This window comes from Gavialis gangeticus, unplaced genomic scaffold (assembly GCF_001723915.1).
Source record: "Gavialis gangeticus isolate Ggan-Ray unplaced genomic scaffold, GavGan_comp1, whole genome shotgun sequence".
NCBI classification, from domain to species: domain Eukaryota; kingdom Metazoa; phylum Chordata; order Crocodylia; family Gavialidae; genus Gavialis; species Gavialis gangeticus.
The window spans coordinates 43204336-43228258 of NW_017729022.1; positions in this window are offsets into that span (position 1 = coordinate 43204336).

Genomic DNA, 23923 nt, shown 5'->3' on the forward strand with positions numbered 1-23923 from the left:
AGGCATGATTTACCTGCTATGAACCCATGCTGGTTTCCCCTCAACATAATTTTTCCTGCTGGGCTCCCACATGTATGAGCCTTAATAATCTTTTCAAAGACTTTACCAAGGATAGAGGTGAGACTGACTGGCCTGTAGTTACATAACCAAGATTATGCTTGTTCTTTCCAATAATACAGAATATTTTAAATGCCACATAAAAAATATATATATATATCAGAAAAAAATTCAGGTACTGCATAAATATGCAATTTAACTTCAGATTTACCCATATGCAAGGAGACACCAATTTTCAGTTCTCTTGGAGATGTACCATATCTATTCAAATAGAAGACAACCCTGATTATAAGATGACCCCCCAATTATTAAATTCTATATCTGGCAAATTTATTAATATGTTATAGTTTTAATGGTATAGAATCTAATTATTGGAGGTTTGCCTTGAATTTGTCCCCCTGACTGCCACAGCAGGGGAAAATAAATTAGAGGGGTCAAGTATCTTTTTTGTGTATTCCAGATGCCCCAACAAAGGAGCTATGTGCTAATTAGCTCCCACTCATGACTGGAATGAGGTGTTCTTATTATGAGTCCTGGGACCCTCCAAAAATGTATATGCAAATGAGGCACAGGGCAACCTGATCTAGCTTCACCTCATGGGGGGCGGAGCCACACTAATCATATGCAACAGGCTGAGAGATGGAGCAACAAAGTGATTTTGGGTGAACAGTTTGGGGCCCCATTTGATGACATTGGCCAGACACTTAAGGCTGATGAAGAAACAGGAATAATTGGAAATGGGAAAGAAAGGTATGGCTCAGCTGTGGGAATGAAGAAGAAATAAAATATGGATGTAAAGTTGTGACTCACTGTGCCTTGAAAGAGAGTCAGCAGTGCAAGGGGCTGTATTTAATGGGCACTACCATACATCTTATTCAAATAAGCTGCGCTAATTTCTTTTTAGAGTAGGTTCCTATAGGCCTCAGCCTCTTGAAGGCTCAGATCAAGTGTAGTGGACCCAAAGGGGACCGCCTGAAGCCCCCCTCTGCACCAGATGAACTTCACTTTGAGAGGAGTGCAACAGATGACCCCACTCCACCTGAAGAGGACCCCTATAAAGAGACTCTATATGTACTGAGACACTTTCTTTGAACTACTTCCTCCACCATTGCAGACCATTGTACATGTTTGTGTACATCTATCTTCTGTCTATCTCAGAGTCGCAAACCCCTTCCCACCCCTTCCTCCCCCCCACCCCAGGCTTAGCTGGCTAACATTGTATTTTCTGTAACCTAGTTGCATTTCCCTCCTCACCCTCATCCCTCTAATGTTAGTTCCTCGCTCAGGCAATTTGTATTTCCCTACTGTCTTTGTCATCTTTTTGGATTCACAATCCTAAACATCTACTAATAAAAGTAATTCAAGGGTCTGTTCTCTACCGAGCCATGGACCCATGAAGTCTCCCTCCATGCCAGAGTGTTGGGGAGGGTGATCTCTTTGCCTGGACTCTGGGTATCCGAGGACTTCAAACAGACCAGGTCATGGCAATGTAGGCCAAGATGACAAGGAGGGCTCTGCCAGCAGGGGATCCCAACCACTACTAAGGACACCAGGGATGGTGGTAAGGACCTATCTGGTAGCCTGCTGCCTGAGAGGAATAGATAAGATGGAGCAGTACCTGCCAAATGGGATGAAGAGGGAAGCTTTCTGTTGGCTGGTCCTGAGAGAGATGCTGAAGGTGAAGAAGGAGGATCTCATCTACATATGGAAATGTGAGTCCCCTGCTGACTGGGAGGTGGGGTTCAGGAGCCCTGTTGCTAGGCAGGACTTCTGGCAGCAGCTCCAGGGGGTGGCTAACGACCCCAGGCTAGAGGACTTTGTTTTCTATGGGGGTGACGCCCAGAACAAGCTGGGAAGACAAAAAAAAGTGAGAATTCAGCTCTGCACAACAGAGGTGGGGGAGCAGGATTTGAAATTTTGGCTAAGCAGGAATTGTGAAGCTGTGGGAGCCACAGAGAAAGAGAAAGATGGGGAAGACATTTGGACTGGGGCCTGGCTTAGTGCAGTCATTTTGAAGCAGGACCCAGAGAAGGCAGGTGCATCTGCCAGCCTCCCTGATCCTGGGATGCCACAAGGGGCTGATCTTCTACCAGGGGCAGCCCAGGATATGCCACTGCTGTGGAGAGGAAGGGCACCTGAGAAAGGAGTGCAAAGCAGAATTCTGTGCAGTCTGCAACCAGACTGGGCACAGCTCGCAGAGCTGCACAAAAGGCAAGCACTGTAATTTGTGTGGGAAAGAGGGACAGCTCTTCAGAAAATGCCCAGATGCACAAGCCTATGTGGCCAGAGAAGAGGAGGAGGAAGTGCCATCCATTGCCCCAGTTCTGGAGGCCCAAGAAAAAGCAGGCCCAGAAACTGAGAACAAACTGGACCTGGAGGGCCGGAAGCAGGAGGAGGGAGAAGGGGAAGGGGGCTCCCCAGACCCAGAACCCTCCCAAGTGGACCAGGTGGTGAGAGAGACTTGAAAATTGCTAGAGCAGCTGAGCAAGGACTGCACCTCATCCCCCGGCCCATCTCCAGCCTTGACCCCAACAGAGGAAATGGGGACCGGAGGGAAGAGTGAGGAGGAGAGTGAAATGGAGGTGGCTGTGGGACCCTCTGGGGCAGAAAACTTACCCCAATGGGGACAGAAAGGGAAAAAGACCAAAAGGAGAAACCCCAGGAATGGGGAAGTGTGCTGTCTGCAAGCAGAGGAATTCAGTGCTATAGATGTGACCCTGAGAAATCAGATAAGGGCAAAAGAAGGCAAGCCCCCCCCCCAAGGAGGGAAGTCAGGCAAGCATAAAGGTTTCCACTGCCCTGTGGACCACACATTTTATAGTTATACTCAGCGTTGGCTATATTTTATCAACTTGATATTTGGTTTCTGTTGCTGAGCAACAGCTCCTTTCCCCGTTTAATGGTAGACCATGTATTTAGTGAGATTTCCTTGTATGCCGTTATAAAACAAGGGGCTTTCCCCCACCTGCCATACTTACTGGGGGAAAATAACTTCATTTTGTATTCAAGTGAATATGGTATTTATAAATTGTGTTTAAGATTCTCAATGTATAACAAAGAACTTAACCACACAAAAATCCCATTAATTTTAAAATCCAGTTAGCCAAGATTTCAGTCTCTTAAAAATAAAAAATATATATTTGTAATAATACTTAATATGAACAAGTCTGAACAATCTGAATGTGGTGTAAAAAATTGCCAGTAAAATACTATACATCTGCAGTATTCCATATCTTATCTAATAATCCAACTCAAACCATTCACTCTGGTACCGGGAAATTCCATAAGAGCAAAAGACAAGGAGATCTCTCTCCAGTCCCCCAGCAGGTAAAACTCTGTGACCATTGCTTCAGCCTAAGGAATTACTATCAGGATGAAGTGACATGTTATACTTAAGACCAAACTAAGGACCCTTAAAACTTAAGCATCTACATGTTAAAGCTTCTTAACTTGTGCTAAGTGTCTGAGCATATCAAAGTTACTCCATATCCAGCAAGGGTTAACTCTGTACTATGCAACCTAGGCCATGTTTATGTAACTTCAGCCTGCTCCATAGAGATAAAATGAGCAATTTGCAGTTCTCTAGCATCCCATGATACACCACTTCCAACATCCTTCTTCCAACCCAGATCAGGGACAGAGCCCAGAAGTCCTGGCTCACAAGCCCTCTAGTGGCAAGTAAAAGCTGTGCACTGTGCAGGCCTGAAACATTAATGCTTCATGTGGGACTGTTCACAGTATGTTTTAACTTTAATGTCGCTTAACATCCCAAAGATTTAGTATGGTCTAAATATAACATGTAACTTCACCCTTGTAAGCCCTTGCATTTACTTGCATAGAAGATGAGGTGGAGAAAATACCACAGATATTAGCATATGTGTTGGAAATGAGTTGATAGTTATGTTAGCTTGCAGACAAGTAGAAGGCAGGGTAGATTTGCACCTTGTAAACTAACCCAACACTGTGCTGAACTAGGCTCGTCTATGTTGCTGCAGGAGGCCACTCCAGAAAGCCCTGCAGAACAAGGTCTCTGCATGCTAGCATTCGGAAACTCTTGTATGGACTTCTAGGACCCTTCCCTGCTTACATTTGTATCAAATCTATATTGGTTCTTCTGCAGCAGGAATCCCTTGCAGCTATTGGGAAGTGTAGAGAACGTAATAACCATTATACAGAAGTGTCAGTCAAAGCCAGGTTCAGATGTGTAACACTGAACTGTCAGCATTTTTAAAGTTCAGTGGGTTTTTTTTTTGTGCTTAACTCAGTGAATTGAATAGTTTCCCCTTGAAATATACAATAATTTTAATAGGGTCCCTTCATCGCTAATATGAGAATTCAGATACACAGAGATTCAGTATTTATGTTTTTGCCGGGGGTACTATAATGACCCAAGTTACACACAGATTTACAATGACAATGAAAGATCTATCATGGAGTTAATACTTTGGGAGATAATTATTTTTGATTGAAACAATTATTTCTAGTTAACACATTTATAAGCAAGATTATATGTAATCATCTTTTTATGCTCCCTGCTATGGAGATGTATCTGCCCTTGTAATTAAAAGGAAATAAAAAAGCCTTAAAGCATTGTCTGTATATATTTAGCATACTGAGGAAGAAAAAAGGAGCTATTGACAAAGCACACATAAGACAAGCAAAACTCAAAGGGCAGAAACTAGTCATTCCAAATTAGACTTTAAACACAAATTTTCTCTCTGGCAAATTCATGCCTTGATTCATTAAAATAAATAAGCATCTGGCTGGGGTCATCTGACCCCAGCACTCTTCCCTGCCCAGGCAGGGGGTCAGACTTGATGACCTGTTGAGGTCCCTTCCAACCCTAGCATCTATGACTCTATAAAAAGTACATTCATGAACCTGGTCAAACTGTGACAAGAATAAAGTTGCACATAGTAACTTTGAAATTTACTTCTCTGGGAGACTGATGGCAAAGATTAGTCTAATTATTTTGCCAAGAAAACTGTTAGGGCTTCTCCTTTTCTCCAAATATTGCTGCCCTCTTATGTTGTTTAATAGCAATTGCAGTACTGTTAACACACCTCTACAAAGTGCTTGCTTCCTGCATACTGCAGATTTGTTGAAAAAAATAATTGGCTTGTTCTTGATGCTTTATTTATAAGTACTCAAAAAGTGTCTGGAAAAAGAAGGCATTGTTACTTGGTACCTGAGAGTAATATTCACTTTGCTCACAGGGTTTGCTCAAGTAATTCTAACAAAGAAATAGATTTAAGTAATAAGAAGTGAAATCTACCACAATATGCGGAAATTCCACAATCCCCCACGAAGAGTTGTAACAGGACAGCTCGACACCCAGGGCAGCAAAGGCTCCTGGGTGCTGGTGCCAGTGTTACAGCCAACCAGCAGCAGTAACATCTGTTATTTTTCCACAGTTCTCTGCAACCTCCAGCTCGAGTTGGTGCCAGAGGCTGCAGCCCTGGTTCCCTTAACTGAGTTAAACTGCTCCCCGGCAAGCCAGAGTTTCAGTACAAGGGCTGAAACAGCATATTTTATACTATGCTGCAGGGCCACTGGATTCCACAACTTTCATCTACCCCAGCCCACAATGCTGTCTTCCATACTGTGGGGTTAAACCTAGAGATATCTCCTTTCCATGACAAAGCCAGGTTACACAGGCCTTCTGCACAACTCATCTGCAAGTATTTGTTCTCCTTGCCAGCCCCGTCACAGAATTTACTTCACGGTCATTTATAATCATATTTCATTGCAAATGGAAACAAAATGTGTATTAGGAGCGTGACTCATAAAACTGAGGAAGGCAAAACATGCACATCCTTCTTCAATGAACAGTATTACAAAATATTTGTATGCAACTGATAAAGTTAACAGATAGATGATCACTGACAGAACAGAAAACAACCTGTCCATGTCTCAGGAGAAATGAATCAGAAAAATCATGCCAAATTCCAAGGGTGTCCTTTCATTGTTTTGATTTGGTTTTTGTTAATTAGAAAAAGGAACAGAAAAAGTTGGACCCTAAAATAGCAGCTCACACATGCTCAGGCACCAACTCTGCAGCCCATATGACACATTATTAACAAGTTGACAGCTTAAAGTTGTAGTCACAGGTTACTTGTATTTGAGAAAAATGCATCACAATTATCAATGCACTAACAAGAAATGAAGAAAAATAGAAACTCAGGGGATATTTTTAAAAGGCTAAAGAGATTAAAAGGATTATTGAAGACATTGGTCCTGAAATATCTTCGGCAATGTTGTACACGTATTTAAAATGGGTAAACAGGAAGACCAAGGTTATTATAAATCTAGCAGCTTGACGTTCATCCTTGGAAAATAGTAGACTGGCCAATACAGGATTCTATTAATAAAGAGGCCTCATTGGAAACATATGTATTTGATAGTGATTCCTGATTTATAATGACACTTGAAGACCTCTCCATTTATTCACTTAGCATGTGCCATGTTAATTTTGTATCATTGCAATTCCTTAATCAAATTCTATGCTGTACCAAGTCAAATGGCATACGGAACTCTAAATATATCACATCAATTCTATTATGTTTTCTAATCGAATTCAAATTCTCAACAAAAAGCCAAAGTTATTTAGACAAATCCTAGTTCCCATAAACTATGTCAGTTGGCATTAAAACTAATATTCTTTTTTAGCTCTGTATTAATAGAGTTCTATATTTGCCAGTTCATTATTTTCTGAGGATGGTCATGAGGCTGATAGGGTTATAATAAACCTAACCTTCCTGTCTATTTCTTTTAAATACTTCTACAACATGAATTTCCTTGAAGCCTTTTAGAATTTTCCCAGTGTTTCAAACTTACTGAAATTCCAAGACAACAATTTAGATAACTCCTCCCCGGCTCTTAGAAAATTTCTGGATGCAGTTATCCAGACTTGTTGATTTTAAAAGGCTTAACTTTAGTAGCTGGTATGTAACCGGTATTCATTATCTTATGTTCTGAATAAACCATCTGGCTATTTCCCAAATACCAAACAGAAATACTGAACAATTTCTTCATTTCTGCATTAGTACTGAGAATTTCACATTTCCATCTACTAACGGATAACCACTGTTAACTTTGTTTTTGTTGTTAATACATTTAAGAGAGAAAAGACACAAACTCCTATGATTTTTAACTCTACTACCTAGTTTTCTCCATGCGTGCTTACCTCATCCATTTCCTAGAATTGTTAATTTGTCATCACTTCTATCATATTCTCTTTCCACCCATATTTATATATTATGTTTTAAAACTACTGAAATAATACATTTAAGCATAGGAAACGGTTGCCAATCTGTGTGTTTCTTCCACTTTTTAGTGATCAATTGGAGCTACCAAAACTTTTGAAAAAAACCCAAACAGGACACTGGTATTTAGGATACAGACATATGACCAATGTGCCTCCACACTAGAAATGGTCGGTCAGCTGCTTCACAATAACTGCTCATGTGTGCAATGTAATCCCATTGTTGAAGACAGCTAAATCATAGAAATTTAGCCATAAATGAGAGGCAAGAAAGTTACCACGGGTTAGCTTTTATCTAGTGCAAAGGAAAGATGTTCACTTAAACAGCTGGTGTGGAGTAGATGCTTAATAAAGCCCAATACCTTTTATCCTGTGATAACTTGTTTATATATATATAATCCTTACACCCTCTACATGTTACAATTAATATGTAATTGCAGCATAAATATGAAGGGTACTACACCTGTACCCAATAGAACGGATCATAACGTGGGAAACATATCATTCAGATGTTCCACATAGAATAGAGAACATTTTTATGGCTCATTTGTATGATGCCCCAAATTTAACATGAGGCCAGGGGCTGAGAATTAGCTGATCATTGGACTGGCCAGAGGCTGTGAGGCAGAGGACAAGGAGAAGCTCAAGGGCTTCCCCCTCTTAAAATCTTACACGTAAAACCTTGCAGTGGGCAACCCTGCCCAGAACTTCCAGGCACAAGGCTTTGACAATCAGCTTAATTGGATGAACCAGATGAACTGAATCTGGGACTCTCTGGGGTTGGAGCTGATTGTCAGTCCTAGTCCCTGGAAATCCCTAAGTCTCAAAAAGGATTGTCTAGTAGGACCAACAATCAGCTGATGTTCAAGCACCCAGCTGAGGTGCAGGAACCCAGGCTATCCTGAACTGGCAAGTAGTAATGGCACCATTGGGATCTCATTCCCCATCTTAAAATTGTGCCTTCTGCCATGTATATGTGGCATTGCGGGAGGCATGATTGTTGGGATTAAATGAATGAGTGTCAAGAGCCTAAAATACAAACATAGGAGCTAACTTTAAGTAGCCACTACAAGAGCAAAAGGAAAAGGAAGAAGGAAGGACAAAAGAAAAAGGAAAAAATCCCGGACAAAGTCTTACATCTGGCAAAGTGGTATGCTCCATGTACAAAATTTCCAAACTAAATTTTCTGCTTGAAAGAATTTATATAAAACTGCTGAACTTCTCTTATGTAAAAGAACCAGATTGACTTCCAAACTTTTGCCCTTTCATGTATTATTGAAATTCACATTGCATATTTAAAAACTAACGGAAGGGATTCATTTTTTCCTTAAAATTGGTAAGAGCTGAACCTCTTACTCAAAGTCTTTCTTAAAAAAACAAAAATAAACAAACAACCCCCACTAAATTTCATCCTATAGTGATTCATGGACTTTGCAATATGTTGTAGTTAGAAGCATTACCACTTTAAGCATAGGAAGTGTCAATGAGGACAGCGTTGATTATCTACCATCACTGCATATTATCTGTCAGTGTTAGCTATTTAGAACTGTTTGATAGAGTGATACAAAAAGCATGGCCAAACATTACCTATCCATCAGATGTATTTAGAGATTATTATCTGGCCTTGGTGCATAATTCTTGGGCATATTAAAAAAACACTCAAGATCTTTTACACTTGAAGAAGAACCTCTGGGTGCTTGCTGCACTAATATAATAAAGCATTTTAAGCACAAGTTTGGAAATCAGATGTCAGTTGAAAATGGACTTTTTAAAGCATGGGATCCTATTTCCAGAGCAAGCAGCTCAGCTTTTGATGATATGTATAACGATAGTATCAGTCTATCCACTATATTTCACATATTTTTCACTTATTTCATAAAAATCTTTAATGTAAATGTGGTTTAATGCATAAGCTTTGGCCTTCACCTTCCAATAAATGTAATCTTAATGCACATATAACAAGGGGTGAAGATAGGGAGGAAAACCACTTTTAATGATGTTATAAGTCAGGAACATAACACAAAAATTATGCCTTTTTTTCTTGAGTGCAGTCTAGTCAAGCATTAAATATATGGTTATCAGATACCCAGTGGTCACAAGAGAGTTGACAACTTAAATTACTTAGTTATAATGAAGATAAATAGCATTCTAGACATGGACACATATTGTACCCTGAAGAGAAATTGACACTGATGTTGTTGCCAGGCAACCCCTGCTCGCATATAAAACATATACTTCCTATGATTTTGATTGTTTCAGTGCACACACAAAAAATAGGGGCATAGATTTATCCTTCTTTTGTTATTCTGTGATAAGACAGCTGAAAACCCATCTGTGTGTTCACCAAGGTAATATAAAACTATATTTTTGTTCTTGAACTGAAGATCCACATTCTCAGTGCATGGGCCTTAAATTTACAATGTGATCAGAGAGCATAGACTTTCAATCACTTACAGCTTGTTTCAAGAAGTGAAACTGTTCATTTTCACAGAGGAACTGCACTTTCTTTAGGGAGTTCTGCTACAATCTGTGTAATTTCTTGATGCACTGCCAATCATTATCTACAACTAGTTGAAACAGCACTTTGTCTTCTCCAGCTCATATAGTCAGTATAATAGATTCAATACTATCTCCATTTTCTGATACACACCCACTTCGTGGCCATTTTTATTCCTTTTTTAATTCTGTTTCTGTTGCTATAGATCTCTTCATAGATTCATATATGTAGGGTCAGAGGGGACCTGATCAGATCATCAAGTCCGACCCCCTGCCCTGGGCAGGAATGAATACTGGGCTCATATGATCCCCACTAAGTTAAACTCATATGACCCAAGTTAGGTAGTTATAAAGCCTCTTTTTAAAGATCCCTAAGGTAGGAGCCAGCATCACTTTCCTTGGAAGCTGGTTCCAGATCCTGGCCGACCTGACTGTGAAGTAGTGCCTCCTGATGTCTAGCCTGAACCTACTCTCAATCAACTTGTGGCCAGTATTCCTTGTTACTCCGGGAGGTACTCAGGGGAACACGGTCTCACTGATTCCCCTCTGGTCCCCCCTGGTAAGTTTATAGATGGCCACTAGGTCCCCTCTCAGCCTTCTCTTGTGAAGGCCAAACAGGTCCAGGTCCTTAGCCTCTCCTTGTAGGGCCTGCCCTGCTGTCCCTGGATCATGCGAGTGGCCCTCCTCTGGACCCTCTCGATGCTGGCCTCATCCCTCCTGAAGTGCGGCACCCAGAACTGGACACAGTACTCCAACTATGGCCTGACCAGTGTCACAAAGAGGGGGAGGATCATCTCCTTGGACCTGCTTGTGATGCAACCGTGGATACGGGACAAGGTGCGGTTGGCTTTCCTTGATTGTTCCCTTTATATAGACTTTTCCCATGTACCATACAAGCGTGATAATTAAGATACATTTTTAAGATACATACATGCAGGACAAGTGCAAAGTCCTGCACTTACTACAGAACAATCCTATGCACAAGTACAGGCTGGGAACCGACTGGCTAAGCAGCAGCTCTGCAGAAAAGGACTTAGGGGTTGCAGTGGACAATAAGCTGGATACGAGTCAATAGTGTGGCCTTTTTGCCTTCTTGACTAACAGCGTAGTGGGCTTCATGAATATGAGCGTTGCCAGTAGATCAAGGGAAGTAATTATTCCCCTTTATTCTGCACTGGTGAGGCCACATCAGGAGTACTGTGTCCAGTTTTGGGCCCCCCACTACAGAAAGGATGTGGACAAGTTGGAAAGAGTCCAGCAGAGGGCAATGAAAATGGTTAGGGGTTGGGGTACATGACTTCTGCAGAGAGGATGCAGAAGACTCTTATTTAGTCTGCAGAAGAGAAGACTGAGGGTGGATTTAATAGCAGCCTTCAGCTACCTGACAGGTGGTTCCAAAAAGGTTGGAGCTAGACTATTCTCAGTGGTAGCAGATGACAGAACAAGGAGCAGTGGTCTCAAGTTACAGTGTGGCAAGTTTAGATTAGATACTAGAAAGAACTTTCTAATGAGGAGGGTAGTAGTAAAGCACTGGCACAGGTTACCCAAAGAGGTTATAGAATCTTCATCCTTGGAGGTTTTTAAGACCTTGCTAGACCAGGCCTTGGTCCAGCATGATAGGTAGGATGATATAGTTGGGAATGGTCCTGTTCTGAGCAGTGCGTTGGACTAGATGGCCTCCTTAGGTCCCTTCTAACCCTAAATTCCTATGATTTCTAACATGGCAGATCAAGGGAGGGACAGGCAACACAGCAGCAAATAAGGAAGGAAGCAGAAAGCTGAGCAGCAAATCAGGCAGGAAGCACAGGGCAAAAAGCAAAAGAAAAAGAGCATCACATGGGGCAGAGATCACAAGGCAGGAAGCAGAAAGTAGAACAGCAGATTGGGCAGGCAAAAGAGATCAGTGTAGTACTTGGGGAGGGCATAAAGCTAATTTTGGCATGCCTATACAAAAGGTTGGTTCCCACTGTGTTACAATATTTATGACTAATATCACACTTTAAGAAGCATGAAAAGAATATTTACCATACAAGCATAGGTTGTTTTCCTGTTGCATGCATGGCTGTTTCTTTGTATTGTGGATTACTCTTCTGCATTTTACCTCTTTATCCTAACACAGGCAATTCATTATAAATATGAGGCCAATGGAATGCCTGAATACATCTATTATACTGTAGTGAACTCAGTTAATACACAATTAATTTAATAGTATATGCCATTCAAGAAAGCAAGCCACTACAATTCTATCATAGTAGGTTCTCTTCCACCTGGAAGGCAGTAACAATAATAAATATTCAGTGTGCATAAGATGGGCTCATTTCCAAGTCCCACCCAACCCAAACACACATATACTGATGTATTCACTGCTTACTTTGGGGGATAAATTATAACTTGTCTATTGACCATGCAATACTATTACATAGCTGTTTTGTTTCCAGGTTGTTTCAATTCAAAACTGAGATCCAACTTTAAAAGAAACATTTATTTTGGATTCTTGTTCAGTTTCAGTGCTTGGCTTAATTTGATTTACTGTATTGCTTCACAAGCCCTTGTTGTATAGGAGGTTTTCTGAGGGTAAGAGGGGCATTTTAGGGGTGGGGCCACAGCACCCAAAACTATAAAAATTCTAATCAGCAAATGAGCCCAGAGAGCAATTTGGGAAAGCTTCCATAATTTACTGATCGTTCAGGGAAGTCTAACAGCAGCCTCTCCAAATCAACCCAGAATTAGATTATTTTTCAGTCCTTAATGTATATGTGTGTGTTCATGTGTGTGTTTCTCTTCTATCTGGGGAAAGCATAAACAACTGTTTGCAAGAGATACAGAGCATTCCCAGAACAACTATGATTGATATGGATGTGGAAACACCAGAACATAGACAACATGATAGTTAAATGCAGCAGCTGCAACTATATGTGGCACCTGTAACTACCCTAACATAATGGTCATTACAGTGGAGATCTCTACTAACACCAGTGGCACTGTGTACAATGCACTATAGATTCATCCTACAGAGGTATAGCACAGAGGGCTTATTCTTCATTGCCAGAGATAGGAAGATGAGATGAGGAGAATCACAAATGAAGTCTATACCTGAAGTCTGCAAGGAATGAAGAGACTACAGAGTACCAAAACCCAAGCCATCTTTGATATCATATTAAACTAGCTAGTTTTGGTACGAATACACTAGCCACAGCAGCACGGGTTTAGCACCAGCTAATTAACCCTATTCTTTGGCCCAAACTGCCAATAAACCTTTCTGTCATGTTCTGTTTATAACTTGGTTATTTTTTTTCTAATGGGGAAAAATGGGAAGCCTTGCTTAGTTCATACAATTGATGGGAGCAGGGTTCTCCTCTGCAGTCTTTCCAGCCTAGGACTCTAACATCTGGACTAAAGTCATGCTCACTCTTGCTGGAACCAACCTTCTGGTCAGAGATGGGCAGCACTGAATCAGAAACTTATGCCCCAAGGAAGATAGGAATGCTTAGTATTTCCTATTGGCTAGCTCCAGTTATCTCTCTGGGTGATCTATATCCTTGCAAACATCACCACTGTTTTTACAGATTTAACTATTATTACATAGAAGTCATTGTCTTATCAGCCATGCCTGCAACTTAGCTACTATGAATATGTACAGGGAATCTTCCAAGCGGGCTCTGTCACCCTTGATCTTCATTATTTGTCTTTTGCCAATATACACCACTTTAAGAGAAAAGGAAGTGTTTCACTAGGCAAAGGTTATCATCAGGCACTGTCTTTACATGGAAATCTTAAACTGTATACAAAAGTCTCATCCCTGAAGAAAATTAAACATTTTCCAGATACTATTTTTCTGCAGTTTGGTCTAAAGAAATGTATCAATATGACTATCAACTGAAGGCCAAATTGTAAGAACAGATGGTCTGAATTTAATGCGAGAGGAAGCTGTTGATCAATTATCTCTTAAAGAAAGCTACAAATACTTCAGCATTTTAGAATACAACTTCATCAGCAACACTGATGCTTACACAAAACGTTAAGAGTACACAAAGATGCTCCATTATCTCCTGAACCACTAGCTCAGTGGAAACAGTTTCTTTGTGGTAATTAACACAAATACAGTTTCAGATGTATTTTGTACTACTCATATAGTAGATTGAAGGAAATTGAATAGGACAATGAGAAAAAAACAACTTACTCCCATTGGACGTTATATATCCTAAAACAGATATTGACAGACTATATATATTTTGATAGAAAGAAGGAAGGAGCAGTATTAAGACTGTGCTCATTGTGGGAGAGAAAACTGGAGTCAGGTCATCGGGGTGTTGGGGCTAGGGCTTGTTCTAAGGCAGAAGGAATTGAATATAAAGTATATATGTGGTTGAACATACAGATGCTAGGTGTCTGAGGGGCTTTCAAAGGAAACAACCTACTTTGTTTAACAAGAATACTAGCTGAGCTGCAGATCTTTATATTCTGCCTGTAAGTACAAGTTTTACAGATATCCAAATAATCCAAATTCCTGGGAACAGGCATATCCAAAGTGAAAGATATTTTGCCTTCTAGAAATGTTTTAGCAACAATTTCAGTTGCCAGGAGGGTTTGATCTTTTATTGACACCAAAAAAAATAAATTGCACCTTTGATTTTCAATGCAATTTCAGTTGAATAAAACCAGTATTTTTTCCAAGTTCAACTTTTCAATGTAAAGTTACCACTTTACTTTACAACCTGCTTTCTTTTTTAGTTAATTTATTTGCCAAATGTGCATTAGGAGGAGTTACTTCAGAAATGAAGTGGTTAGAGATTCATTTAAAGATTTTCATGCATGTTTAAATATTTGAGTACAAAAGCAATCCTTAAAGATACAAGTAAACATAACCAATTCAGTGAGGAATTTTAAAGTGTATTCAGGTCTTTAACTTTAATGTGCACTATAGAAGCCTATCATCTTCCTTATTACTTCTTGAGCACTATTGTGTGACATGGAAATAAAGCTTTGGGAAATAATTTGTCATTTTGTTATGCTAATTTTTACCAGATTGTTAGAATGTATTTGATTACTTCTAATGCTTATTACTAACTACCTATTTAAAAATTGGTTTTATTTAGTATAAAATATAAAAATATTAAAAAAATATATATTTTAATATATACAGTACTATGGCATATCTGTGTGTGACTGATTTTTATGAAGTTTTTATAGAACTTAAAAAAATAAGAAATTTTACTCACTCACTCTATAATACACTCATATTCTTGGGACATTTGGTATGTGATACTGTTATAATAAGGAATTAAGTCATTACTCAGTCAGACAGTAGCCAATCCAAGAACCTAGAGTTTTTCCCCTTAATTTTGAAGTGAAGGTCAAATAAATAGACTGAAATAACGTAAGGGTATTCTTCAGCCACTTCTCTTTTAGCTCTTGATGTTAGAATATACCTAGCCATAGCTAGGAAAGGGACTTCATAAAAACATCATTTTGCTTCAGGTGTCCTTAGGAGCACAACATCCATTGAAGCAACCCAAAATGTTGACCTAATATGGGATGAGGGCAGGGCTTCTTCTCCTCTCCTTCAGCTTGGATACTAAACAACTGAGGATCAGAGACGGTCTCTCTAAAATATAGACAACAGAAAACTGTGACCCACCATAGGATAAAAAAGATCCATACTTACATCTAAATCATTATTTGAAAGTCTACTTTTTAAACTATTATCATTTGGATTGGGAATTAAGAGCCCACTAAAATGAATGCAGACAGTTTACAGCTCTTAACTCTAATCCTGGTCCTAAATGAAGGCAGAAGATATACCTGGATAGCACTTTGAAGACTAATCTGTTCAAGAAGGCATGAGCTTTTATAAGCAACAGCTTCATCAGAAGACATTTATCAGAGACATCTGGCAAAGTATGTTGTTAGTCTCTAAGGCGTCATCCTATCACCATTTAGTCCAGGGGTAGGCAATTATTTGGAGGGCTGCTTAACAAGTTTTGGTGAGCTGTTGAGGGCTGCAAGGGTAGCCGCACCCCTTGACAAGTGCCCTGTTCCCTGGTCACCCTCGTGGGACCAGAAGTCTCACCCCAAACCCTGATCTTTGCCACCATAAGCCCCTCCTCTTGCCCTGGAAGTACTCCTTGGGTGGGGGTGCTCTTGAACCTGGAAAAAAAAAAGAATCATACTAAAAAAAAACAAGTAACATCTATGATAACATTTCAATTTTATTTTTAAAAAAATTGTTCTGATGTATGTGGATTTGCCTAGCATATCTAGAGATGATTGCATAATAGCTCAAAATACAGTCTTACACTTGTATATTATGTGTGGTGGGGTAGAGGGGTATGCGTGTGTGTGGTGTGGGTATGGTGGGGTGGGGTGTGAAAGTGTGTGGGGGTAGCTGTGGGAGGGTGTGGGTATGTTTGGAGGTATGGTGGGGAGTGTGGGAGGGGGTGGGTATAATGTGGGGTTCAGGGATGTGGGAGAGTGTGTGGGGGCTGTGGGGTTACAGTGGGGAGTGAGTATGTATGGGGGCTGTGGGAGGGTGTGGGTGTGTGTTGGGGTATGGTGGGGTGTGGGGTGTGTGGGAGGGTGTGTGCATGTGTGTGTGGGGGGCAGGGTCCTCAGATTCCCTGGAGTGTGCGAGTCCCTGAAGCTGCATGTGGTAGCAGTGAGCAGGTCCAGCCCCACCTGGCTCCACAGCACTCATTTCCCTGCACTCCCACCCTGGTTCCTGGCTGCAGGTGGCAGCAGCATTCGGGACCAGGGTGCAGGGCCAGTTCCACCAGGCCCCGTAACACACAGCTGCCACCCAAGTCCCTGGATGCAGGTGTCAGCAGTGTGCAGAGCCAGCCCCACCTGGTCCAACAGCGCTCCCACCCAAGTCCCCAGCTGCACATGGTGGCAGTGTGCAAAGCCAACCTGGTTCCATAGCATGCAGCTCCCACACTTCCACTCTAGTTCCCAGCCGCACATGGTAGCAGCTTGTGGGGCCAGCCCTACCTGGCTCCATAGCATGCACCTCCTACAATGTGTGGGGCTAGCCTAGCCTGGCCCTATAGTGCACCCCACCAGGTGGTGCCTCTAGAGCCTCCTGGCTCAGGCCTGAGGGCAGGTCAGATGGTAGCTTAGCAAACCGAGGTGCATGGAGGTGCTGGCTTACAGAAAGGCACTGAGGGCCAGGGCTTACAGAGGGTCAGATGGATTTGCCTAGAAGGTCAGATCCAGCCCACACAGCTTATTTTGCCTGCCCTTGAGTTAGTCTCTAAGGTGCCACTCTGCTTTGCCTTACTTTAGACTAATATGGCTAACCAGCAGCATGATTGAAGCACATACAAAAAATACCCGGGATAAAACTGGGCCCATCAACAAGTTTGACTAAGGCAGCATTAGATGAACTTCACAATAGGAAGGCTTTCTTCACAGTTAAATACAAATGGCTGTTTATTTAATAGAAAAATTAAGAACTCTGTGAAATGGTAAGATAAATACAAAAAACAATATTCTGATTTGCTGTTGACCAAAATGTATTTTCAATAATCTGTTCTTATTGCTCTTTCCAAATGCTAATATAGCTTAAACAAAATCAGGAGAAGTACAGGTAAACAAATACATTTTTTCCCTCTAATAGCTATAATATTTTATTTTTCCTGTTTTGTGTAACCTCCAAAGGACACAATGAGATATGAAATATATAAATTCATACCAAGGAAAAAACTAATAGGGAATCAACTTTAATATTAGATTTCTAAATGTAAATTAACCTCTGAAAGGCAGGGTTCTGTTTATTGTATACGTACTCACATAAACTAAGCAATAGTCTCAGAGACCAAATAATGTTAATGATTGTAGATCAGAATCAGTGGACTATGAATTTTAATATATTTATCATAAATGCAATTTCTAGTTTATGTTAGCACTTCCTAGAAATGTTTCTGTGTTCTACCTAATCTATTATTAATCAGGAGCATGTCTTGCCAGCCTATAAGTATATTCCAAAACACAACCCTCCCAACAACATCAACAACCCCACCTATTCATCATTGTTGCAGTGCTAATTTATTTTTTTAAATGACTTTCCTCCAACCTTTAAATGGATTAATATGTTTCTTAATTATTTATCAACTGGCATCTAACTATCTTCTGACTATGTTTATATTTACTGTCTGGTTTCTTTTGTGCACCACTGAGTAGAAAAAATATGTTAATGCAGTTGCTGACTCATTATCACTCTTTTTTGAAGCAAAGAGGGGCAGATTTAGATATTTGCAAAACAAAACACCCTAGGCTGCAACTGAGGAAATAAAGTCTGAGGCCAGATTCAGAGATTACATAAATTAATACAAGTTTATCTTACTTCATTAAGCATATTTTAAATCTTCTTGAAACCCCTCATCAAGGTATGAAGGAGTCCATAATGGTGTAATGTGCATGCCAAGGAACTTGAAGATGCTGTCAAATTAAATTTCTTCATTCACTCTGGCCTGTAAGAGTGTGGCTTCTTAATTCATACGTTTTTTACAGTTTCTGTTCTTGCCACATTCCTTTCTTCTGATCCCAAAACTAACAAGTTATATCATTCCAGGCTCCTTTCTATTCAGTTAGATTCAGTAGGCAAAAATCACAAGTAATGTGAAGGTAGCACAGTAAATTACATTTTGGTAAATGGATTTAAGCATAATACTTCACATACATTATGGCAGCTGGAAATGGAGGTCATTTACACCAATTTAGATTAATCTAGGCTTTTCTCCAAGTTTTACTCCATCTTTAGGATCTTACTTCATATTACCATTTGTTTTAAATGGGTTTGTCAGCATTAAAGTCCACAAAAAACACCAGAACTTCTGGGTTTCAAATTAATTTTTCACCTTTAGATCTTAAACTGAATTTGTAATAGGCTTCATATTTGGGGCTACATTCTTTCTTCAAATGTGAGATCTGTGATGGCATCACATCCTTATATGAAATTTAAGCTAAGTTCTCAGTCTAACTTGTGAAATGCTTTTAGTAAAACTACCCACAATCTGTTTTTTTTTCTACAAGGTCCTAAAAGGCATATCCCAGAGGACAGGAGGAAGCAAATTCCTATCCAATCATTTACTGACAACTATCCAATGAAAATATGTTATTTTGCCTATTTTCATCCCAAGATGTCTTTCATTTGTACATTTTAACCTCAAGCAAAGAGAATTAAATAACCTGGCAGTTCTCTTTTCACTGCTACAAAGGAGAAATATAATTAAAATGAACATATTTTCTTTATATATTTATCTCATACTTTCAATCAATTTTCCATGCTATATTAATTTCCCTCCTTAAGAAAGTGCTATATGCACATCTCATTTACCAAAGTAACATTCTCAGGAAGAAAAGACAAAAGCAAGAGAAAAGCGCTGACAGTTTCCACTGATGAAGGCAAATAGACCAATATTAAATTATACTACTGTATAGCACACAAGACTATATTAAAAGGAGTTTTCCTTTACTCTGATACATTTTTATTGTCTTTATTTCCACTGTTACTGCATTTAATTGCAATACATGAATTCAATGAGAAGCCAGGATCTATCCCTACTTAATATAATCCTGTTCTGCCTTCATTGGACTAGCATTTATTTTAAACAATACAGGAGACCCTCGCCATTTGCTGTGGATACATTCTCATATCCCCTGCGAATGGTGAAATCCACAAATAAGGCACTGCGTTCATGAATGCTGTCTGCGTTTGTGAACGTAGTGCCCCTGGTGGCTGGTGGGGCAGGGCACGGCTGCACTGGTGACAGTGGGAGCACAGCAGCAGTGGCAAAAGCCCAGCAACAGCAAGCACAGAGCTCCTAAGGAGCTCATTTAAGTGCATTTAAGGGGTGGGTTCGGCATTTGCAAATATTTAAAACCATGAATGCCGAACCTGCAAATATTGAGGATTTCCTGTACATATATCAGTTTTGTAACTGATTACTTGAAACTTCAGTATACAGCATCCAGGCACATTATAGGGCAAGTCATGGTTCGGCTGCATCATATTGGCATGAAATGTTTGTGAAACCCCATGTGAAACAGTTATAATCGTTAAGAGAATTTTATCACAATTTAATAAATGGACAGTGACTTTAAATTATCTCCTTGGGTATATGCAGACATTACATTTACATAGACCTAACTAGGGTTAGGGCAGTTTAAATGCCAGTCTGCGCAGATGTTTGGGGGTGTTAAATAGGGCAAAAAATGGCAGGTTTGGTCTAAATTAGTTCACCTGATGGCGTGAATTAAGTTAGGTTGGGCATGGGTTGGCCCAATCTAGTGCATGTCTGCACAACTTCAGAGTGAAGCCCCAGTGCTGGAAAAGCCCAGCTACTCATCCTAATCTTGGGGTCGCTCATCCTGACTGAGCCATTTTAGCCCCCTACGCCCCATCCCCAAAACAGATAAACCAATGAGCTTTAGTTAAAACACTTCTGCCACCATTTTTCAGTGTGGGGACATTGATACATGAGACATTCAGGGCACTTAACTAAGAGCAGCTCTTGGAGCCACAGCCACTCCCTTCCACTCCTCTTTTTTCTCATCTTCTCTTCCTCCTCCTCCTCCTGTACTATGCCCAGAAAAAACCAATAATAATCTGATGTTTTGTAGATTGCCCCTCTCAAACTGTAGATCTTCCCTACCATGCAGTGCAAAATGAATAGATGATGGTATTCAGGTTTTGACACTGGCTAGAAAGATTAGCAGTGCTGTTGACTTTGATAAATCATATATATTAAGTTTTTGCTAGAGGGATCCACTATAAAAAGTCTGTTGCATCACCTTCAGCCAAAGAGCTGTTTACAGCACTTTGAAGAAATACTAATGGTCTTCAAATTACACTGAAAAAGAACTTAGTCACCTACCCACCTCAATTTCCAATTAGTTTATAGTCCATATTTTTGGGTTTGCAACTATCTTCAAAATGACATTTTCCATGAACTAGAAGTACTGCATCAAGGAGATGGTATACACAGATTTTACACTTCATTTAAGAATGATTGGACCTATGGCAGAAAGAGCCAATTTAAAAATACCAGCACTTTGTCACAGGTAGCAAAGCAAGTTATAATTTCTTGCTGGCAAGGAAAAGAGATTCAGACTAATATACCTTTACTGCATTCCATGATATTTTGTGTGTTACAGTATTTTGTGAAACAGCTGCAAGTTTTATAAATGTATAAATCCCTGAAATTTATAGCCCTGCTATATATAATAGCTCCAAAATTGTATTTTTAAATTTTTTTTTTCTCTTTGCATTTTACAAGCATTAGCTTCCTCCCCAACCACCAACCTCACGTATTCACTAGTGGTTCAAATAAACCCTGTCTTTACTTCTGTTTTCCTCCTCCCAGTACCTAGAGGCCATATGAAAAAGAAACCAAAGCGACTTGCAGTGGGCTTTAAAAACACTGCTAAATCTGGCAAACCACATGGAAAGGTTTGTCTCAGTGGAGTACTCTGTAACTCTGACTGCCTTCTAAGCACTCCAGACTAGTTTAAGTCAAGCTACAAGAAACAAAAGTTTTGCAGTGAAATGCAACATCCAGTGTTGAGGCATGCAGAAAAAGGAGTTTTAGAGACAAGCACATCATAGGGAATTCACAGACATGCCTTTCTTTCAGCTGAATGCTGAAGGGATTGAGAACCAATGCTAAGTAGCCAGTTTTCAGCCTTTCTCCTGATAAGGTATTAACAAGAAAATTGAGATTGTAAAATTTGAAGATACAACTGAGTTCATATTGTCAACAGAGCTGGTTGAATGCTAAATTTATGAATAATAATGGAAAAATTTGCTAAATAGTGTATTTGAATAACTATTTAGTAACATATTGACAGCAATACAACTCAAAATATTTAATAATGTTTTATATGGCTTCAGGCAGACAGTGAATGGGCTAGGTGACAAAGTGTGGTCTTGGAAAGAAAGTTTTTGAGTGCTGTCTTTTGAGGCAACTAACCCACTGAAGTCTGGTTGCTCCCACAAATTCTATGGTTGAATAGGACACTGCATAAAATTACATATTTATTCTTAGTGTCTTATTTTGGGCGTATATTTACTTAATTGAATACATATGCATAACATGCTTATTTTTAAATACTAATAAAACTTTTGCTTATGACCCAAGTATCAACACTCAGATCTGTACATGTGATTGCCCAGTAGATTAAATGCTAATATTGCTGTTTCTTCTTCTTTATCAAAATGCGTTTGTTTCCATTGCTTGTATTATAACAGATCAAATCAATGTCAATTAATACATTCAAGTAAAAATGGTTAACAAAGTAAAGAATTTTTAAAAAATGGCTAAAAACAAAACAAGATTGCAGTGCTTTTGATCAAGCAACCAGATTTTTGAAAAATGGACAAAGACAGCACCTGTATAATGATAAAAGGTGATCTAAAAAAAATCAGTATATGAATGATTAGTTTACAGTACCAGTTTACAATGTACAATAAAACAAACATTTAAACATTGTACAGAGCTTTGCTGTATACATTAATTTCCATTAACGTGTCACTGTCTCTAGGAGAAAAAAATTCCTTATGAAACTATAAAAGAACAAAATGAAGAAAATATCACGTATATAAATAAGGAGAAACAAAATTTTAGAAAGGTATTGGGTATTGTTATTACTAACATTTCATCATCCTCATGGCTTTTGTATAATATTTTATATCCTTACATCTTTAAGTGCTTCACAAGGAATTGAATATAATTATGCACATTTTAAAGACAGGGAAACATGTTAAACTTACATAACAGACACACTACTCTTCGAAATACTACCAAAAAGCATCAATAAATCACTTAAACATATGCTTAACTTCATGTATGTACTTAAGATCTAAGTAACTATTCATGTGCCTTTTTAATTAATGTCTTAATATTTAAGCTATGTTTTTTGGGGGGAAGCATAGCCTTTCCAACATTTGCATGTTCAGTACTGCAGTACTCATATCAAATTATTACCAAAATCACCTTCTAAATTAGCTAGGTTTCTTTGTGGAAGTCTATTATCCATTAAATAATAGATCTGTGGGAATATACAAACACCAACATATTTCTTTCTTTGTCCTATATTATTACTGTGGTAGCAGGGTTCATGGGGAAAACAGCATTATGTACTTCAACAAACTTGCATCAAAGGAACTAACTCAGTTATCCTCCTAGAAAAAGCTGGTGATGGGGTGACAAGGTTCCAAGATATGTACAAGACCCAGAGGACTAACATATGTGGTCTTCTTTTTTGTTTTTTACCTAGAGGCTTGAGATGATATGCTACCAAAGGAACAGTACTGTTTCCAGTTGTTGATTATATCACCATCCATGCACTATACACTACATTAAAATGCTGATTTTTATTTTGAGAGAGAGAAGACAGTAAGATTAATTAGATGTTGTGATGGTGTCACTGAGAAACAGTGCAATTGGTCACATTTAACAAGAAAATAGTCAAACTGCCTTTTGCTGCAAACCAAACCCAAATTATCTAATGTGAGTTAATCTGTTAATCCTAGCAGCATATAAAATATAGGTATCAATTTTACTCAGAAAGAAATAAAATTAAACACTTAAGAGTTATGTAGCTGTTTGCCCCTTCTTTTCCTCCTGCTTCCCTACCATGTTCTTACTACAAAGGATTTTTGTTAACACAACTTGCATCTCAATTTATGATACAGAAAGAAAGAGATGCCTCTTAGGCTAGGCATATGCAGTCAAAAAGCGTGTGGCATAATGGAGCCAATCTGCGCAGGTTTCTCTAAGCTCCATAGGTTGGACTGTTACTGAACAGAGCTGATGTTCACTCTTTGGCTTGAGAATGTAGACAGATGCCTGCATTGGCTGAGGCCAGAAGGTGGGGAGTGCTCTTGCATGCCTCCCAGTGTGACGGACATTAGAGAGGGCACCCAAGTAGCTATGCCATCCCTGAATGGCTGTCAGACACATGCCTCCTCCCACTGCCTTGTCATGATGGGCAGCTGGCAGTTACCTGCAGGCAATGGAGGGAGATGTGCTCACCTCCACTCAAAAGCATGGGGGTCTCTGGGCTTTGTTCAGGGTGAGGGTCCACCCCAGGCAGGACAGTGGTACA